At 40.4% G+C, this 21,803-nt stretch overlaps 5 non-coding genes across 5 annotated transcripts; all 5 read right to left on the bottom strand.

The window, feature by feature from the left end:
- Positions 1-1,987: 1,987 nt before the first annotated feature.
- Positions 1,988-2,069, bottom strand: TRNAS-AGA (transfer RNA serine (anticodon AGA)). Its single transcript has one exon. It is a non-coding gene; the product is annotated as a tRNA-Ser (tRNA).
- A 3,939-nt stretch (positions 2,070-6,008) lies between these two features.
- Positions 6,009-6,090, bottom strand: TRNAS-AGA (transfer RNA serine (anticodon AGA)). Its single transcript has one exon. It is a non-coding gene; the product is annotated as a tRNA-Ser (tRNA).
- Positions 6,091-10,030: 3,940 nt separating this feature from the next.
- On the bottom strand, positions 10,031-10,112 carry TRNAS-AGA (transfer RNA serine (anticodon AGA)). The gene has a single exon. It is a non-coding gene; the product is annotated as a tRNA-Ser (tRNA).
- Positions 10,113-14,051: 3,939 nt separating this feature from the next.
- Positions 14,052-14,133, bottom strand: TRNAS-AGA (transfer RNA serine (anticodon AGA)). The gene has a single exon. It is a non-coding gene; the product is annotated as a tRNA-Ser (tRNA).
- Positions 14,134-18,072: 3,939 nt separating this feature from the next.
- On the bottom strand, positions 18,073-18,154 carry TRNAS-AGA (transfer RNA serine (anticodon AGA)). The gene has a single exon. It is a non-coding gene; the product is annotated as a tRNA-Ser (tRNA).
- Positions 18,155-21,803: the final 3,649 nt, after the last annotated feature.

The following is a 21,803-nucleotide window of genomic DNA, read 5'->3' as shown; positions in this document are numbered from 1 at the left end:
TAGGTAGTCCTAGGTGTATGATGCTATGTAAGTAAAAAATAAGATATGTACTTTGGTGGTTCGCATGTCCTGTAAGTACCAAACAGTCTATTTCATTTTTCACTACTGTGAGGTCTACCCCTCTCATAGGTTAGCTCTGGGTATTCCCCTATACTTTTTATTTGGTAATTCCATATCGGAGAGGAGTAGCTTTATTTATTTATTGAAAATCCTACTTACTGGTGAGGTTGGATTTAACTTTACTATTTTAGAAATGCCACTTTTAGAGAGTGAACATTTCTCTGCACTTACTGCTCTATTTGTCTGAAACCTGGCCCCAATACACGTCTGGATTGGGCTGGGTGACAGCAAAATTTGTGCCTTCCCTCTAGAGAGCCACAACACAGGTCACTCAACTGCACCTGGGGGGTGAGCTCCGCTCCCCCTCCACCCCCAATAGGTTCAAGAACAATAATTTATGTAAATAAATACATTATAGCTACAGCTTATAATCATGCGAGTTTAAATCATTTGTTGTTAGATGGTTTAAATATTTGAAAGGATCTGTTTTTAATAGACATTTTACAAAAACTACTGGTACATTTGCTAATTCTGTAAAATTAACACCCAACTGCCATGACATTGCCAACCACAATGCCGTGACTCGGATTCAAACCGAGGTTGCTGGGCCACAACGCAGAGTACGAACCACTATACGATCACGGCGAGCTACTTGGGCTCAACTACAAACAGTGACATGGAGAATTTATAATTCGGAACACTCAGGGCTGTTCCTGTGATAGGCTGGATGTATTCATTGCTTCCTCATTCCTCATTCAGAGGCTGCGTCTCCTCAGTAGTTGATAGGCTGAAACCGTTTCCTGGCCGCCTGCTTGTGAAATGCCAGGAGTCAAAGATCACACATTACACTTGCGGACCTGTGATGGGACACCAATGCAGAGAAACCCACCTGGAACAGACCTTCTATTCTGTCTATTAGACCTGCATCTTCCCTGCACCTTTCAAGCCATTTGTATGTGAAGCAAGAAAGAGTTAGAGAGTGATCCATCTACACTTTTATATGGAGGACGTCGCCGTGAGCTCCTCCCAGCTAATCACACGAACAGCAGAAAAGCAAGATAAATACACAGTTGAGGGGTGGGCTGCATGGTTATGTTTTTGAGTAATTATTGAAACTGACCTCAGTGGCTCATTAGCAGAGCTGCGGCTAATGACTGGTGCCAAATCATGATGAAGCAAGCACCATGGCTCGTAGGGGACCCACAACACGCTTTTCTTAGCTCACTGAATTAAAGTATAATCTTCCGCCGTGTGTGAGTGGTAAAGGCTTGTTAATATGGTTCCTTTTCCAATTCAAGTCTGACAACAAGAGGCAGGAACCACGTGGCTTCGGAAGCTCAGAAAAGTAGCCACCAACCACAGAGAAAGAGAGAACTGGCAGTATGAGAGGTGGAGAAAACAGAAGCGGGAGCAAGGAGCTCAAATGAGATTGTTGGCGTTTAAATAGAGCGCGTAAAGGAACAGTTACACAGCTAAGAAATGGGAAAGACAGACTAGGGAAAAAAAACACAGAAAGAGCCTGTAGATGAAATTCTCTTCCTGGGACAGCAGGTTAAGGGAAATTACACATGGAGAGGTTAAGAATGTAACACGGGGGAGAATAAAAAAGAAAATGCAGTTTTATGAAGTGTGTTTGCCAATCCAGCCAGCACTTTTGTTCTATTTCTCTCTTTGCGTCTTTTATTGGTAAAGTAACTTTCAAGTGCATGCGCAGGTATGAATGAGAGAGCAACGGTATAATAATTTGAAGCGTTTACACCAGTGCTAAAGTAGGAATGAGGTGTAGCAAAGACATGAAAGAGGTAGCGATAACAAATATGTGGAGAGGCAATAGTGACACAAAAATAAGCCACCTATTCATAAAACTGAAATGGAAGAAATACTAAAGGTTAACTTCTGAAATTGTAGCCGATAATAAAAAGATTCTCGTTGTTGGCAGGATTCGAACCTGCGCGGGGATACCCCAATGGATTTCTAGTCCATCGCCTTAACCACTCGGCCACAACAACTTACTGTAAGCTGCATGCAAATATTTTGTTTGAAAGTTTTGAAGTTTTCCCACATCAAAGTACTGATATTCTACAATGCGCTTTTTAAAAACAATGTTTTTTTCATCATGCACGTTCTGTCCTAAAAACAAAAATTGCATGAGTATATCTCTGGATCTGTAAAAGGATACGCTTGCATTCAAACTCTCTTGTGGCACTCAATTTTTTGGACCCTCTTGCACTCTGTTTTTGCGCTGCTTTTAGTCTACGACCCATATTACAGAAGTCAACCATCTCTGAGTATTTGGGACTCCTTTGTAAGTGCCTTATCTTTAATCCTTGAAAAGCTCTATAATAAAGGGGTCTGTCAAAGATTGCTTGAATGGAAGATAAAATAAGGCCCACTTGTCTCACCAAATGCAGTAGAGAAACCTGATGTTTTACTCATGTTATCCTCAGTTCATTTTTGTTAGACCTGGCATCCTTAAGGTGGCCTACCAGCAACCTTTTTGCTTTTCACCTCACGTTTTGCTGAATCTTTATGTTGGCCTTAGGACTCTAATCACTTTATCACTACTGTGAGAAAGTGGCTCTGTATATACTGTTCCCAAATAGGTACAGTGTGCACAGAGTCCCCAGTCCCCAGAGGTTTGGCAGAGGCTAAAGTTAGATATAACCTTACTCTCTAAAGTGGTAGCTTGCCGAGCAGTAAGGCAGTATCAGAGTACAGTGTAAAACATTTGTTGTACACACTCAGTCAGCAAATGGTCTCACACACTCAAGAACTGAACTCTAGGCCATTGGTTTGCATAAAAAAGATATTGTTGTTTTATTTTAGAACCAACAATAGGTATCAAAATATACTTTCTCATAATGAGATGCTTTAGTAAAATACTTTGCAATAGGCAATTGACTTTTGCAGGTAATAGTTACAGTTTATTGCAATAGGCAACACAATTTGAATCACAATAATACATTGAGCTCAATGGGAATTTTAAGTTATATGCAAATATTTACTTTCAGGAATATTTTTCTAAATCCAGGACTGGATCCTAGATTCAGTCCTGGGACAGTTCTTGGAAACAAGTGAGTAAATTCGTTTTAGTTACTGTTGTGATGTTTAAGCAATATTTTGCTATTTTAAAAGTTGACACTTAGAAACTTTTGCTGATCAAATTACCAATGTTATCCTATGGAAGGAAATTCACTTAGCAGGTAAGTGGGGTTATGGTTACTTTTTCTAGGTCAGTGTTGGATCCTAGATCCAGCACTACTGTACCACCTGTAAGCAGTTGAGAAACTGCGTTTCAGTTATACAGGCGATTTTTAAGGAATATTTAAATGTTTCCAAAATCGACACTTAGAAGAAATTTCACAGAAAAACAGTCAATGGTTTCCTAAGGAAGAAAATTCAAGTTACGGGTAAAGTACGTTCTCGTTACTTTTGTAATCCAGTGCTGGGCTCCTAGGCTCAGTACTGGGACATCTATCTAAAACAGGTAAACAATTACGTTTTCACAGTTGGTATGATTTTTAAAGAATATTTGTAAGTTTCAAAAATCGACACTTAGAAAATTTTGAGCAAAAAGCAGGCAATGATATCCCATGGAAGGAAATTCGAGTTACTGGTAAGTACGGTTAAAATTACTTTTCAGGGTCAGTACTGAGCTCCAAGATGCAGCACTGAGGTCTCTCCTGATAACGGGTGAGTAAATCAGAATTCGTTGTTCGGCTGATTTTAGATGAATATTTTAAAGTTCCAAAACTCCACACCACTTAGAAGAATTTCCAAGTGAAACCACTCAATGTTAGCCTATGGAAGAAAAGTGAGTTATCGGCTTTTAGGTAAGTACTCGACTGGCAGAGTTATGGTTCTGGGCATAGACTCAGGGGTCTCCCAGGGGAGTCCCAGCCTACTTGCCAAGCCTTAAACTCCCCTTTTATTACATATAATTTACACCTAAGGTAGGCCCTAGGTAGTCCTAGGTGTATGATGCTATGTAAGTAAAAAATAAGATATGTACTTTGGTGGTTCGCATGTCCTGTAAGTACCAAACAGTCTATTTCATTTTTCACTACTGTGAGGTCTACCCCTCTCATAGGTTAGCTCTGGGTATTCCCCTATACTTTTTATTTGGTAATTCCATATCGGAGAGGAGTAGCTTTATTTATTTATTGAAAATCCTACTTACTGGTGAGGTTGGATTTAACTTTACTATTTTAGAAATGCCACTTTTAGAGAGTGAACATTTCTCTGCACTTACTGCTCTATTTGCCTGAAACCTGGCCCCAATACACGTCTGGATTGGGCTGGGTGACAGCAAAATTTGTGCCTTCCCTCTAGAGAGCCACAACACAGGTCACTCAACTGCACCTGGGGGGTGAGCTCCGCTCCCCCTCCACCCCCAATAGGTTCAAGAACAATAATTTATGTAAATAAATACATTATAGCTACAGCTTATAATCATGCGAGTTTAAATCATTTGTTGTTAGATGGTTTAAATATTTGAAAGGATCTGTTTTTAATAGACATTTTACAAAAACTACTGGTACATTTGCTAATTCTGTAAAATTAACACCCAACTGCCATGACATTGCCAACCACAATGCCGTGACTCGGATTCAAACCGAGGTTGCTGGGCCACAACGCAGAGTACGAACCACTATACGATCACGGCGAGCTACTTGGGCTCAACTACAAACAGTGACATGGAGAATTTATAATTCGGAACACTCAAGGCTGTTCCTGTGATAGGCTGGATGTATTCATTGCTTCCTCATTCCTCATTCAGAGGCTGCGTCTCCTCAGTAGTTGATAGGCTGAAACCGTTTCCTGGCCGCCTGCTTGTGAAATGCCAGGAGTCAAAGATCACACATTACACTTGCGGACCTGTGATGGGACACCAATGCAGAGAAACCCACCTGGAACAGACCTTCTATTCTGTCTATTAGACCTGCATCTTCCCTGCACCTTTCAAGCCATTTGTATGTGAAGCAAGAAAGAGTTAGAGAGTGATCCATCTACACTTTTATAGGGAGGATGTCGCCGTGAGCTCCTCCCAGCTAATCACACGAACAGCAGAAAAGCAAGATAAATACACAGTTGAGGGGTGGGCTGCATGGTTATGTTTTTGAGTAATTATTGAAACTGACCTCAGTGGCTCATTAGCAGAGCTGCGGCTAATGACTGGTGCCAAATCATGATGAAGCAAGCACCATGGCTCGTAGGGGACCCACAACACGCTTTTCTTAGCTCACTGAATTAAAGTATAAACTTCCGCCGTGTGTGAGTGGTAAAGGCTTGTTAATATGGTTCCTTTTCCAATTCAAGTCTGACAACAAGAGGCAGGAACCACGTGGCTTCGGAAGCTCAGAAAAGTAGCCACCAACCACAGAGAAAGAGAGAACTGGCAGTATGAGAGGTGGAGAAAACAGAAGCGGGAGCAAGGAGCTCAAATGAGATTGTTGGCGTTTAAATAGAGCGCGTAAAGGAACAGTTACACAGCTAAGAAATGGGAAAGACAGACTAGGGAAAAAAAACACAGAAAGAGCCTGTAGATGAAATTCTCTTCCTGGGACAGCAGGTTAAGGGAAATTACACATGGAGAGGTTAAGAATGTAACACGGGGGAGAATAAAAAAGAAAATGCAGTTTTATGAAGTGTGTTTGCCAATCCAGCCAGCACTTTTGTTCTATTTCTCTCTTTGCGTCTTTTATTGGTAAAGTAACTTTCAAGTGCATGCGCAGGTATGAATGAGAGAGCAACGGTATAATAATTTGAAGCGTTTACACCAGTGCTAAAGTAGGAATGAGGTGTAGCAAAGACATGAAAGAGGTAGCGATAACAAATATGTGGAGAGGCAATAGTGACACAAAAATAAGCCACCTATTCATAAAACTGAAATGGAAGAAATACTAAAGGTTAACTTCTGAAATTGTAGCCGATAATAAAAAGATTCTCGTTGTTGGCAGGATTCGAACCTGCGCGGGGATACCCCAATGGATTTCTAGTCCATCGCCTTAACCACTCGGCCACAACAACTTACTGTAAGCTGCATGCAAATATTTTGTTTGAAAGTTTTGAAGTTTTCCCACATCAAAGTACTGATATTCTACAATGCGCTTTTTAAAAACAATGTTTTTTTCATCATGCACGTTCTGTCCTAAAAACAAAAATTGCATGAGTATATCTCTGGATCTGTAAAAGGATACGCTTGCATTCAAACTCTCTTGTGGCACTCAATTTTTTGGACCCTGTTGCACTCTGTTTTTGCGCTGCTTTTAGTCTACGACCCATATTACAGAAGTCAACCATCTCTGAGTATTTGGGACTCCTTTGTAAGTGCCTTATCTTTAATCCTTGAAAAGCTCTATAATAAAGGGGTCTGTCAAAGATTGCTTGAATGGAAGATAAAATAAGGCCCACTTGTCTCACCAAATGCAGTAGAGAAACCTGATGTTTTACTCATGTTATCCTTAGTTCATTTTTGTTAGACCTGGCATCCTTAAGGTGGCCTACCAGCAACCTTTTTGCTTTTCACCTCACGTTTTGCTGAATCTTTATGTTGGCCTTAGGACTCTAATCACTTTATCACTACTGTGAGAAAGTGGCTCTGTATATACTGTTCCCAAATAGGTACAGTGTGCACAGAGTCCCCAGTCCCCAGAGGTTTGGCAGAGGCTAAAGTTAGATATAACCTTACTCTCTAAAGTGGTAGCTTGCCGAGCAGTAAGGCAGTATCAGAGTACAGTGTAAAACATTTGTTGTACACACTCAGTCAGCAAATGGTCTCACACACTCAAGAACTGAACTCTAGGCCATTGGTTTGCATAAAAAAGATATTGTTGTTTTATTTTAGAACCAACAATAGGTATCAAAATATACTTTCTCATAATGAGATGCTTTAGTAAAATACTTTGCAATAGGCAATTGACTTTTGCAGGTAATAGTTACAGTTTATTGCAATAGGCAACACAATTTGAATCACAATAATACATTGAGCTCAATGGGAATTTTAAGTTATATGCAATTAATTACTTTCAGGATTACTTTTCTAAATCCAGGACTGGATCCTAGATTCAGTCCTGGGACAGTTCTTGGAAACAAGTGAGTAAATTCGTTTTAGTTACTGTTGTGATGTTTAAGCAATATTTTGCTATTTTAAAAGTTGACACTTAGAAACTTTTGCTGATCAAATTACCAATGTTATCCTATGGAAGGAAATTCACTTAGCAGGTAAGTGGGGTTATGGTTACTTTTTCTAGGTCAGTGTTGGATCCTAGATCCAGCACTACTGTACCACCTGTAAGCAGTTGAGAAACTGCGTTTAAGTTATACAGGCGATTTTTAAGGAATATTTAAATGTTTCCAAAATCGACACTTAGAAGAAATTTCACAGAAAAACAGTCAATGGTTTCCTATGGAAGAAAATTCAAGTTACGGGTAAAGTACGTTCTCGTTACTTTTGTAATCCAGTGCTGGGCTCCTAGGCTCAGTACTGGGACATCTATCTAAAACAGGTAAACAATTACGTTTTCACAGTTGGTATGATTTTTTATAGAATATTTGTAAGTTTCAAAAATCAACACTTAGAAAATTTTGAGCAAAAAGCAGGCAATGATATCCCATGGAAGGAAATTCGAGTTACTGGTAAGTACGGTTAAAATTACTTTTCAGGGTCAGTACTGAGCTCCAAGATGCAGCACTGAGGTCTCTCCTGATAACGGGTGAGTACATCAGAATTCGTTGTTTGGCTGATTTTAGATGAATATTTTAAAGCTCCAAAACTCCACACCACTTAGAAGAATTTCCAAGTGAAACCACTCAATGTTAGCCTATGGAAGAAAAGTGAGTTATCGGCTTTTAGGTAAGTACTCGACTGGCAGAGTTATGGTTCTGGGCATAGACTCAGGGGTCTCCCAGGGGAGTCCCAGCCTACTTGCCAAGCCTTAAACTCCCCTTTTATTACATATAATTTACCCCTAAGGTAGGCCCTAGGTAGTCCTAGGTGCATGATGCTATGTAAGTAAAAAATAAGATATGTACTTTGGTGGTTCGCATGTCCTGTAAGTACCAAACAGTCTATTTCATTTTTCACTACTGTGAGATCTACCCCTCTCATAGGTTAGCTCTGGGTATTCCCCTATACTTTTTATTTGGTAATTCCATATCGGAGAGGAGTAGCTTTATTTATTTATTGAAAATCCTACTTACTGGTGAGGTTGGATTTAACTTTACTATTTTAGAAATGCCACTTTTAGAGAGTGAACATTTCTCTGCACTTACTGCTCTATTTGCCTGAAACCTGGCCCCAAGACACGTCTGGATTGGGCTGGGTGACAGCAAAATTTGTGCCTTCCCTCTAGAGAGCCACAACACAGGTCACTCAACTGCACCTGGGGGGTGAGCTCCGCTCCCCCTCCACCCCCAATAGGTTCAAGAACGATAATTTATGTAAGAAATACATTATAGCTACAGCTTATAATCATGCGAGTTTAAATCATTTGTTGTTAGATGGTTTAAATATTTGAAAGGATCTGTTTTTAATAGACATTTTACAAAAACTACTGGTACATTTGCTAATTCTGTAAAATTAACACCCAACTGCCATGACATTGCCAACCACAATGCCGTGACTCGGATTCGAACCGAGGTTGCTGCGGCCACAACACAGAATACTAACCACTATACGATCATGGCGAGCTACTTGGGCTCAACGACAAACAGTGACATGGAGAATTTATAATTCGGAACACTCAGGGCTGTTCCTGTGATAGGCTGGATGTATTCATTGCTTCCTCATTCCTCATTCAGAGGCTGCGTCTCCTCAGTAGTTGATAGGCTGAAACCGTTTCCTGGCCGCCTGCTTGTGAAATGCCAGGAGTCAAAGATCACACATTACACTTGCGGACCTGTGATGGGACACCAATGCAGAGAAACCCACCTGGAACAGACCTTCTATTCTGTCTATTAGACCTGCATCTTCCCTGCACCTTTCAAGCCATTTGTATGTGAAGCAAGAAAGAGTTAGAGAGTGATCCATCTACACTTTTATAGGGAGGATGTCGCCGTGAGCTCCTCCCAGCTAATCACACGAACAGCAGAAAAGCAAGATAAATACACAGTTGAGGGGTGGGCTGCATGGTTATGTTTTTGAGTAATTATTGAAACTGACCTCAGTGGCTCATTAGCAGAGCTGCGGCTAATGACTGGTGCCAAATCATGATGAAGCAAGCACCATGGCTCGTAGGGGACCCACAACACGCTTTTCTTAGCTCACTGAATTAAAGTATAAACTTCCGCCGTGTGTGAGTGGTAAAGGCTTGTTAAAATGGTTCCTTTTCCAATTCAAGTCTGACAACAAGAGGCAGGAACCACGTGGCTTCGGAAGCTCAGGAAAGTAGCCACCAACCACAGAGAAAGAGAGAACTGGCAGTATGAGAGGTGGAGAAAACAGAAGCGGGAGGAAGGAGCTCAAATGAGATTGATGGCGTTTAAATAGAGCGCGTAAAGGAAGAGTTACACAGCTAAGAAATGGGAAAGACAGACTAGGGAAAGAAAACACAGAAAGAGCCTGTAGATGAAATTCTCTTCCTGGGACAGCAGGTTAAGAGAAATTACACATGGAGAGGTTAAGCATGTAACACGGGGGAGAATAAAAAAGAAAATGCAGTTTTATGAAGTGTGTTTGCCAATCCAGCCAGCACTTTTGTTCTATTTCTCTCTTTGCGTCTTTTATTGGTAAAGTAACTTTCAAGTGCATGCGCAGGTGTGAATGAGAGAGCAACGGTATAATAATTTGAAGCGTTTACACCAGTGCTAAAGTAGGAATGAGGTGTAGCAAAGACATGAAAGAGGTAGCGATAACAAATATGTGGAGAGGCAATAGTGACACAAAAATAAGCCACCTATTCATAAAACTGAAATGGAAGAAATACTAAAGGTTAACTTTTGAAATTGTAGCCGATAATAAAAAGAGTCTCATTGTTGGCAGGATTCGAACCTGCGCGGGGATACCCCAATGGATTTCTAGTCCATCGCCTTAACCACTCGGCCACAACAACTTACTGTAAGCTGCATGCAAATATTTTGTTTGAAAGTTTTGAAGTTTTCCCACATCAAAGTACTGATATTCTACAATGCGCTTTTTAAAAACAATGTTTTTTTCATCATGCACGTTCTGTCCTAAAAACAAAAATTGCATGAGTATATCTCTGGATCTGTAAAAGGATACGCTTGCATTCAAACTCTCTTGTGGCACTCAATTTTTTGGACCCTGTTGCACTCTGTTTTTGCGCTGCTTTTAGTCTACGACCCATATTACAGAAGTCAACCATCTCTGAGTATTTGGGACTCCTTTGTAAGTGCCTTATCTTTAATCCTTGAAAATCTCTATAATAAAGGGGTCTGTCAAAGATTGCTTGAATGGAAGATAAAAGAAGGCCCACTTGTCTCACCAAATGCAGTAGAGAAACCTGATGTTTTACTCATGTTATCCTTAGTTCATTTTTGTTAGACCTGGAATCCTTAAGGTGGCCTACCAGCAACCTTTTTGCTTTTCACCTCACGTTTTGCTGTATCTTTATGTTGGCCTTAGGACTCTAATCACTTTATCACTACTGTGAGAAAGTGGCTCTGTATATACTGTTCCCAAATAGGTACAGTGTGCACAGAGTCCCCAGTCCCCAGAGGTTTGACAGAGGCTAAAGTTAGATATAACCTTACTCTCTAAAGTGGTAGCTTGCCGAGCAGTAAGGCAGTATCAGAGTACAGTGTAAAACATTTGTTGTACACACTCAGTCAGCAAATGGTCTCACACACTCAAGAACTGAACTCTAGGCCATTGGTTTGCATAAAAAAGATATTGTTGTTTTATTTTAGAACCAACAATAGGTATCAAAATATACTTTCTCAGAATGAGATGCTTTAGTTAAATACTTTGCAATAGGCATTTTACTTTTGCAGGTAATAGTTACAGTTTATTGCAGTAGGCAACACAATTTGAATCACAATAATACATTGAGCTCAATGGGAATTTTAAGTTATATGCAATTAATTACTTTCAGGATTACTTTTCTAAATCCAGGACTGGATCCTAGATTCAGTCCTGGGACAGTTCTTGGAAACAAGTGAGTAAATTCGTTTTAGTTACTGTTGTGATGTTTAAGCAATATTTTGCTATTTTAAAAGTTGACACTTAGAAACTTTTGCTGATCAAATTACCAATGTTATCCTATGGAAGGAAATTCACTTAGCAGGTAAGTGGGGTTATGGTTACTTTTTCTAGGTCAGTGTTGGATCCTAGATCCAGCACTACTGTACCACCTGTAAGCAGTTGAGAAACTGCGTTTAAGTTATACAGGCGATTTTTAAGGAATATTTAAATGTTTCCAAAATCGACACTTAGAAGAAATTTCACAGAAAAACAGTCAATGGTTTCCTATGGAAGAAAATTCAAGTTACGGGTAAAGTACGTTCTCGTTACTTTTGTAATCCAGTGCTGGTCTCCTAGGCTCAGTACTGGGACATCTATCTAAAACAGGTAAACAATTACGTTTTCACAGTTGGTACGATTTTTAAAGAATATTTGTAAGTTTCAAAAATCGATACTTAGAACATTTTCAGCAAAAAGCAGGCAATGATATCCCATGGAAGGAAATTCGAGTTACTGGTAAGTACGGTTAAAATTACTTTTCAGGGTCAGTACTGAGCTCCAAGATGCAGCACTGAGGTCTCTCCTGATAACGGGTGAGTAAATCAGAATTCGTTGTTCGGCTGATTTTAGATGAATATTTTAAAGTTCCAAAACTCCACACCACTTAGAAGAATTTCCAAGTGAAACCACTCAATGTTAGCCTATGGAAGAAAAGTGAGTTATCGGCTTTTAGGTAAGTACTCGACTGGCAGAGTTATGGTTCTGGGCATAGACTCAGGGGTCTCCCACGGGAGTCCCAGCCTACTTGCCAAGCCTTAAACTCCCCTTTTAGTACATATAATTTACCCCTAAGGTAGGCCCTAGGTAGTCCTAGGTGCATGATGCTATGTAAGTAAAAAATAAGATATGTACTTTGGTGGTTCGCATGTCCTGTAAGTACCAAACAGTCTATTTCATTTTTCACTACTGTGAGGTCTACCCCTCTCATAGGTTAGCTCTGGGTATTCCCCTATACTTTTTATTTGGTAATTCCATATCGGAGAGGAGTAGCTTTATTTATTTATTGAAAATCCTACTTACTGGTGAGGTTGGATTTAACTTTACTATTTTAGAAATGCCACTTTTAGAGAGTGAACATTTCTCTGCACTTACTGCTCTATTTGCCTGAAACCTGGCCCCAATACACGTCTGGATTGGGCTGGGTGACAGCAAAATTTGTGCCTTCCCTCTAGAGAGCCACAACACAGGTCACTCAACTGCACCTGGGGGGTGAGCTCCGCTCCCCCTCCACCCCCAATAGGTTCAAGAACAATAATTTATGTAAATAAATACATTATAGCTACAGCTTATAATCATGCGAGTTTAAATCATTTGTTGTTAGATGGTTTAAATATTTGAAAGGATCTGTTTTTAATAGACATTTTACAAAAACTACTGGTACATTTGCTAATTCTGTAAAATTAACACCCAACTGCCATGACATTGCCAACCACAATGCCGTGACTCGGATTCAAACCGAGGTTGCTGGGCCACAACGCAGAGTACGAACCACTATACGATCACGGCGAGCTACTTGGGCTCAACTACAAACAGTGACATGGAGAATTTATAATTCGGAACACTCAGGGCTGTTCCTGTGATAGGCTGGATGTATTCATTGCTTCCTCATTCCTCATTCAGAGGCTGCGTCTCCTCAGTAGTTGATAGGCTGAAACCGTTTCCTGGCCGCCTGCTTGTGAAATGCCAGGAGTCAAAGATCACACATTACACTTGCGGACCTGTGATGGGACACCAATGCAGAGAAACCCACCTGGAACAGACCTTCTATTCTGTCTATTAGACCTGCATCTTCCCTGCACCTTTCAAGCCATTTGTATGTGAAGCAAGAAAGAGTTAGAGAGTGATCCATCTACACTTTTATATGGAGGACGTCGCCGTGAGCTCCTCCCAGCTAATCACACGAACAGCAGAAAAGCAAGATAAATACACAGTTGAGGGGTGGGCTGCATGGTTATGTTTTTGAGTAATTATTGAAACTGACCTCAGTGGCTCATTAGCAGAGCTGCGGCTAATGACTGGTGCCAAATCATGATGAAGCAAGCACCATGGCTCGTAGGGGACCCACAACACGCTTTTCTTAGCTCACTGAATTAAAGTATAAACTTCCGCCGTGTGTGAGTGGTAAAGGCTTGTTAATATGGTTCCTTTTCCAATTCAAGTCTGACAACAAGAGGCAGGAACCACGTGGCTTCGGAAGCTCAGAAAAGTAGCCACCAACCACAGAGAAAGAGAGAACTGGCAGTATGAGAGGTGGAGAAAACAGAAGCGGGAGCAAGGAGCTCAAATGAGATTGTTGGCGTTTAAATAGAGCGCGTAAAGGAACAGTTACACAGCTAAGAAATGGGAAAGACAGACTAGGGAAAAAAAACACAGAAAGAGCCTGTAGATGAAATTCTCTTCCTGGGACAGCAGGTTAAGGGAAATTACACATGGAGAGGTTAAGAATGTAACACGGGGGAGAATAAAAAAGAAAATGCAGTTTTATGAAGTGTGTTTGCCAATCCAGCCAGCACTTTTGTTCTATTTCTCTCTTTGCGTCTTTTATTGGTAAAGTAACTTTCAAGTGCATGCGCAGGTATGAATGAGAGAGCAACGGTATAATAATTTGAAGCGTTTACACCAGTGCTAAAGTAGGAATGAGGTGTAGCAAAGACATGAAAGAGGTAGCGATAACAAATATGTGGAGAGGCAATAGTGACACAAAAATAAGCCACCTATTCATAAAACTGAAATGGAAGAAATACTAAAGGTTAACTTCTGAAATTGTAGCCGATAATAAAAAGATTCTCGTTGTTGGCAGGATTCGAACCTGCGCGGGGATACCCCAATGGATTTCTAGTCCATCGCCTTAACCACTCGGCCACAACAACTTACTGTAAGCTGCATGCAAATATTTTGTTTGAAAGTTTTGAAGTTTTCCCACATCAAAGTACTGATATTCTACAATGCGCTTTTTAAAAACAATGTTTTTTTCATCATGCACGTTCTGTCCTAAAAACAAAAATTGCATGAGTATATCTCTGGATCTGTAAAAGGATACGCTTGCATTCAAACTCTCTTGTGGCACTCAATTTTTTGGACCCTGTTGCACTCTGTTTTTGCGCTGCTTTTAGTCTACGACCCATATTACAGAAGTCAACCATCTCTGAGTATTTGGGACTCCTTTGTAAGTGCCTTATCTTTAATCCTTGAAAAGCTCTATAATAAAGGGGTCTGTCAAAGATTGCTTGAATGGAAGATAAAATAAGGCCCACTTGTCTCACCAAATGCAGTAGAGAAACCTGATGTTTTACTCATGTTATCCTCAGTTCATTTTTGTTAGACCTGGCATCCTTAAGGTGGCCTACCAGCAACCTTTTTGCTTTTCACCTCACGTTTTGCTGAATCTTTATGTTGGCCTTAGGACTCTAATCACTTTATCACTACTGTGAGAAAGTGGCTCTGTATATACTGTTCCCAAATAGGTACAGTGTGCACAGAGTCCCCAGTCCCCAGAGGTTTGGCAGAGGCTAAAGTTAGATATAACCTTACTCTCTAAAGTGGTAGCTTGCCGAGCAGTAAGGCAGTATCAGAGTACAGTGTAAAACATTTGTTGTACACACTCAGTCAGCAAATGGTCTCACACACTCAAGAACTGAACTCTAGGCCATTGGTTTGCATAAAAAAGATATTGTTGTTTTATTTTAGAACCAACAATAGGTATCAAAATATACTTTCTCATAATGAGATGCTTTAGTAAAATACTTTGCAATAGGCAATTGACTTTTGCAGGTAATAGTTACAGTTTATTGCAATAGGCAACACAATTTGAATCACAATAATACATTGAGCTCAATGGGAATTTTAAGTTATATGCAAATATTTACTTTCAGGAATATTTTTCTAAATCCAGGACTGGATCCTAGATTCAGTCCTGGGACAGTTCTTGGAAACAAGTGAGTAAATTCGTTTTAGTTACTGTTGTGATGTTTAAGCAATATTTTGCTATTTTAAAAGTTGACACTTAGAAACTTTTGCTGATCAAATTACCAATGTTATCCTATGGAAGGAAATTCACTTAGCAGGTAAGTGGGGTTATGGTTACTTTTTCTAGGTCAGTGTTGGATCCTAGATCCAGCACTACTGTACCACCTGTAAGCAGTTGAGAAACTGCGTTTCAGTTATACAGGCGATTTTTAAGGAATATTTAAATGTTTCCAAAATCGACACTTAGAAGAAATTTCACAGAAAAACAGTCAATGGTTTCCTAAGGAAGAAAATTCAAGTTACGGGTAAAGTACGTTCTCGTTACTTTTGTAATCCAGTGCTGGGCTCCTAGGCTCAGTACTGGGACATCTATCTAAAACAGGTAAACAATTACGTTTTCACAGTTGGTATGATTTTTAAAGAATATTTGTAAGTTTCAAAAATCGACACTTAGAAAATTTTGAGCAAAAAGCAGGCAATGATATCCCATGGAAGGAAATTCGAGTTACTGGTAAGTACGGTTAAAATTACTTTTCAGGGTCAGTACTGAGCTCCAAGATGCAGCACTGAGGTCTCTCCTGATAACGGGTGAGTAAATCAGAATTCGTTGTTCGGCTGATTTTAGATGAATATTTTAAAGTTCCAAAACTCCACACCACTTAGAAGAATTTCCAAGTGAAACCACTCAATGTTAGCCTATGGAAGAAAAGTGAGTTATCGGCTTTTAGGTAAGTACTCGACTGGCAGAGTTATGGTTCTGGGCATAGACTCAGGGGTCTCCCAGGGGAGTCCCAGCCTACTTGCCAAGCCTTAAACTCCCCTTTTATTACATATAATTTACACCTAAGGTAGGCCCTAGGTAGTCCTAGGTGTATGATGCTATGTAAGTAAAAAATAAGATATGTACTTTGGTGGTTCGCATGTCCTGTAAGTACCAAACAGTCTATTTCATTTTTCACTACTGTGAGGTCTACCCCTCTCATAGGTTAGCTCTGGGTATTCCCCTATACTTTTTATTTGGTAATTCCATATCGGAGAGGAGTAGCTTTATTTATTTATTGAAAATCCTACTTACTGGTGAGGTTGGATTTAACTTTACTATTTTAGAAATGCCACTTTTAGAGAGTGAACATTTCTCTGCACTTACTGCTCTATTTGCCTGAAACCTGGCCCCAATACACGTCTGGATTGGGCTGGGTGACAGCAAAATTTGTGCCTTCCCTCTAGAGAGCCACAACACAGGTCACTCAACTGCACCTGGGGGGTGAGCTCCGCTCCCCCTCCACCCCCAATAGGTTCAAGAACAATAATTTATGTAAATAAATACATTATAGCTACAGCTTATAATCATGCGAGTTTAAATCATTTGTTGTTAGATGGTTTAAATATTTGAAAGGATCTGTTTTTAATAGACATTTTACAAAAACTACTGGTACATTTGCTAATTCTGTAAAATTAACACCCAACTGCCATGACATTGCCAACCACAATGCCGTGACTCGGATTCAAACCGAGGTTGCTGGGCCACAACGCAGAGTACGAACCACTATACGATCACGGCGAGCTACTTGGGCTCAACTACAAACAGTGACATGGAGAATTTATAATTCGGAACACTCAGGGCTGTTCCTGTGATAGGCTGGATGTATTCATTGCTTCCTCATTCCTCATTCAGAGGCTGCGTCTCCTCAGTAGTTGATAGGCTGAAACCGTTTCCTGGCCGCCTGCTTGTGAAATGCCAGGAGTCAAAGATCACACATTACACTTGCGGACCTGTGATGGGACACCAATGCAGAGAAACCCACCTGGAACAGACCTTCTATTCTGTCTATTAGACCTGCATCTTCCCTGCACCTTTCAAGCCATTTGTATGTGAAGCAAGAAAGAGTTAGAGAGTGATCCATCTACACTTTTATAGGGAGGATGTCGCCGTGAGCTCCTCCCAGCTAATCACACGAACAGCAGAAAAGCAAGATAAATACACAGTTGAGGGGTGGGCTGCATGGTTATGTTTTTGAGTAATTATTGAAACTGACCTCAGTGGCTCATTAGCAGAGCTGCGGCTAATGACTGGTGCCAAATCATGATGAAGCAAGCACCATGGCTCGTAGGGGACCCACAACACGCTTTTCTTAGCTCACTGAATTAAAGTATAAACTTCCGCCGTGTGTGAGTGGTAAAGGCTTGTTAATATGGTTCCTTTTCCAATTCAAGTCTGACAACAAGAGGCAGGAACCACGTGGCTTCGGAAGCTCAGAAAAGTAGCCACCAACCACAGAGAAAGAGAGAACTGGCAGTATGAGAGGTGGAGAAAACAGAAGCGGGAGCAAGGAGCTCAAATGAGATTGTTGGCGTTTAAATAGAGCGCGTAAAGGAACAGTTACACAGCTAAGAAATGGGAAAGACAGACTAGGGAAAAAAAACACAGAAAGAGCCTGTAGATGAAATTCTCTTCCTGGGACAGCAGGTTAAGGGAAATTACACATGGAGAGGTTAAGAATGTAACACGGGGGAGAATAAAAAAGAAAATGCAGTTTTATGAAGTGTGTTTGCCAATCCAGCCAGCACTTTTGTTCTATTTCTCTCTTTGCGTCTTTTATTGGTAAAGTAACTTTCAAGTGCATGCGCAGGTATGAATGAGAGAGCAACGGTATAATAATTTGAAGCGTTTACACCAGTGCTAAAGTAGGAATGAGGTGTAGCAAAGACATGAAAGAGGTAGCGATAACAAATATGTGGAGAGGCAATAGTGACACAAAAATAAGCCACCTATTCATAAAACTGAAATGGAAGAAATACTAAAGGTTAACTTCTGAAATTGTAGCCGATAATAAAAAGATTCTCGTTGTTGGCAGGATTCGAACCTGCGCGGGGATACCCCAATGGATTTCTAGTCCATCGCCTTAACCACTCGGCCACAACAACTTACTGTAAGCTGCATGCAAATATTTTGTTTGAAAGTTTTGAAGTTTTCCCACATCAAAGTACTGATATTCTACAATGCGCTTTTTAAAAACAATGTTTTTTTCATCATGCACGTTCTGTCCTAAAAACAAAAATTGCATGAGTATATCTCTGGATCTGTAAAAGGATACGCTTGCATTCAAACTCTCTTGTGGCACTCAATTTTTTGGACCCTGTTGCACTCTGTTTTTGCGCTGCTTTTAGTCTACGACCCATATTACAGAAGTCAACCATCTCTGAGTATTTGGGACTCCTTTGTAAGTGCCTTATCTTTAATCCTTGAAAAGCTCTATAATAAAGGGGTCTGTCAAAGATTGCTTGAATGGAAGATAAAATAAGGCCCACTTGTCTCACCAAATGCGGTAGAGAAACCTGATGTTTTACTCATGTTATCCTTAGTTCATTTTTGTTAGACCTGGCATCCTTAAGGTGGCCTACCAGCAACCTTTTTGCTTTTCACCTCACGTTTTGCTGAATCTTTATGTTGGCCTTAGGACTCTAATCACTTTATCACTACTGTGAGAAAGTGGCTCTGTATATACTGTTCCCAAATAGGTACAGTGTGCACAGAGTCCCCAGTCCCCAGAGGTTTGGCAGAGGCTAAAGTTAGATATAACCTTACTCTCTAAAGTGGTAGCTTGCCGAGCAGTAAGGCAGTATCAGAGTACAGTGTAAAACATTTGTTGTACACACTCAGTCAGCAAATGGTCTCACACACTCAAGAACTGAACTCTAGGCCATTGGTTTGCATAAAAAAGATATTGTTGTTTTATTTTAGAACCAACAATAGGTATCAAAATATACTTTCTCATAATGAGATGCTTTAGTAAAATACTTTGCAATAGGCAATTGACTTTTGCAGGTAATAGTTACAGTTTATTGCAATAGGCAACACAATTTGAATCACAATAATACATTGAGCTCAATGGGAATTTTAAGTTATATGCAATTAATTACTTTCAGGATTACTTTTCTAAATCCAGGACTGGATCCTAGATTCAGTCCTGGGACAGTTCTTGGAAACAAGTGAGTAAATTCGTTTTAGTTACTGTTGTGATGTTTAAGCAATATTTTGCTATTTTAAAAGTTGACACTTAGAAACTTTTGCTGATCAAATTACCAATGTTATCCTATGGAAGGAAATTCACTTAGCAGGTAAGTGGGGTTATGGTTACTTTTTCTAGGTCAGTGTTGGATCCTAGATCCAGCACTACTGTACCACCTGTAAGCAGTTGAGAAACTGCGTTTAAGTTATACAGGCGATTTTTAAGGAATATTTAAATGTTTCCAAAATCGACACTTAGAAGAAATTTCACAGAAAAACAGTCAATGGTTTCCTATGGAAGAAAATTCAAGTTACGGGTAAAGTACGTTCTCGTTACTTTTGTAATCCAGTGCTGGGCTCCTAGGCTCAGTACTGGGACATCTATCTAAAACAGGTAAACAATTACGTTTTCACAGTTGGTATGATTTTTTATAGAATATTTGTAAGTTTCAAAAATCGACACTTAGAAAATTTTGAGCAAAAAGCAGGCAATGATATCCCATGGAAGGAAATTCGAGTTACTGGTAAGTACGGTTAAAATTACTTTTCAGGGTCAGTACTGAGCTCCAAGATGCAGCACTGAGGTCTCTCCTGATAACGGGTGAGTAAATCAGAATTCGTTGTTTGGCTGATTTTAGATGAATATTTTAAAGTTCCAAAACTCCACACCACTTAGAAGAATTTCCAAGTGAAACCACTCAATGTTAGCCTATGGAAGAAAAGTGAGTTATCGGCTTTTAGGTAAGTACTCGACTGGCAGAGTTATGGTTCTGGGCATAGACTCAGGGGTCTCCCAGGGGAGTCCCAGCCTACTTGCCAAGCCTTAAACTCCCCTTTTATTACATATAATTTACCCCTAAGGTAGGCCCTAGGTAGTCCTAGGTGCATGATGCTATGTAAGTAAAAAATAAGATATGTACTTTGGTGGTTCGCATGTCCTGTAAGTACCAAACAGTCTATTTCATTTTTCACTACTGTGAGATCTACCCCTCTCATAGGTTAGCTCTGGGTATTCCCCTATACTTTTTATTTGGTAATTCCATATCGGAGAGGAGTAGCTTTATTTATTTATTGAAAATCCTACTTACTGGTGAGGTTGGATTTAACTTTACTATTTTAGAAATGCCACTTTTAGAGAGTGAACATTTCTCTGCACTTACTGCTCTATTTGCCTGAAACCTGGCCCCAATACACGTCTGGATTGGGCTGGGTGACAGCAAAATTTGTGCCTTCCCTCTAGAGAGCCACAACACAGGTCACTCAACTGCACCTGGGGGGTGAGCTCCGCTCCCCCTCCACCCCCAATAGGTTCAAGAACGATAATTTATGTAAGAAATACATTATAGCTACAGCTTATAATCATGCGAGTTTAAATCATTTGTTGTTAGATGGTTTAAATATTTGAAAGGATCTGTTTTTAATAGACATTTTACAAAAACTACTGGTACATTTGCTAATTCTGTAAGATTAACACCCAACTGCCATGACATTGCCAACCACAATGCCTTGACTCGGATTCGAACCGAGGTTGCTGCAGCCACAACGCAGAATACTAACCACTATACGATCACGGCGAGCTACTTGGGCTCAACGACAAACAGTGACATGGAGAATTTATAATTCGGAACACTCAGGGCTGTTCCTGTGATAGGCTGGATGTATTCATTGCTTCCTCATTCCTCATTCAGAGGCTGCGTCTCCTCAGTAGTTGATAGGCTGAAACCGTTTCCTGGCCGCCTGCTTGTGAAATGCCAGGAGTCAAAGATCACACATTACACTTGCGGACCTGTGATGGGACACCAATGCAGAGAAACCCACCTGGAACAGACCTTCTATTCTGTCTATTAGACCTGCATCTTCCCTGCACCTTTCAAGCTATTTGTATGTGAAGCAAGAAAGAGTTAGAGAGTGATCCATCTACACTTTTATAGGGAGGATGTCGCCGTGAGCTCCTCCCAGCTAATCACACGAACAGCAGAAAAGCAAGATAAATACACAGTTGAGGGGTGGGCTGCATGGTTATGTTTTTGAGTAATTATTGAAACTGACCTCAGTGGCTCATTAGCAGAGCTGCGGCTAATGACTGGTGCCAAATCATGATGAAGCAAGCACCATGGCTCGTAGGGGACCCACAACACGCTTTTCTTAGCTCACTGAATTAAAGTATAAACTTCCGCCGTGTGTGAGTGGTAAAGGCTTGTTAATATGGTTCCTTTTCCAATTCAAGTCTGACAACAAGAGGCAGGAACCACGTGGCTTCGGAAGCTCAGGAAAGTAGCCACCAACCACAGAGAAAGAGAGAACTGGCAGTATGAGTGGTGGAGAAAACAGAAGCGGGAGCAAGGAGCTCAAATGAGATTGATGGCGTTTAAATAGAGCGCCTAAAGGAACAGTTACACAGCTAAGAAATGGGAAAGACAGACTAGGGAAAAAAACACAGAAAGAGCCTGTAGATGAAATTCTCTTCCTGGGACAGCAGGTTAAGAGAAATTACACATGGAGAGGTTAAGCATGTAACACGGGGGAGAATAAAAAAGAAAATGCAGTTTTATGAAGTGTGTTTGC

Source organism: Triturus cristatus, chromosome 12 (assembly GCF_964204655.1).
Source record: "Triturus cristatus chromosome 12, aTriCri1.1, whole genome shotgun sequence".
In the NCBI taxonomy this organism is placed as follows: Eukaryota; Metazoa; Chordata; class Amphibia; order Caudata; family Salamandridae; genus Triturus; species Triturus cristatus.
This window is presented reverse-complemented; position numbering and strand designations above follow the sequence as displayed.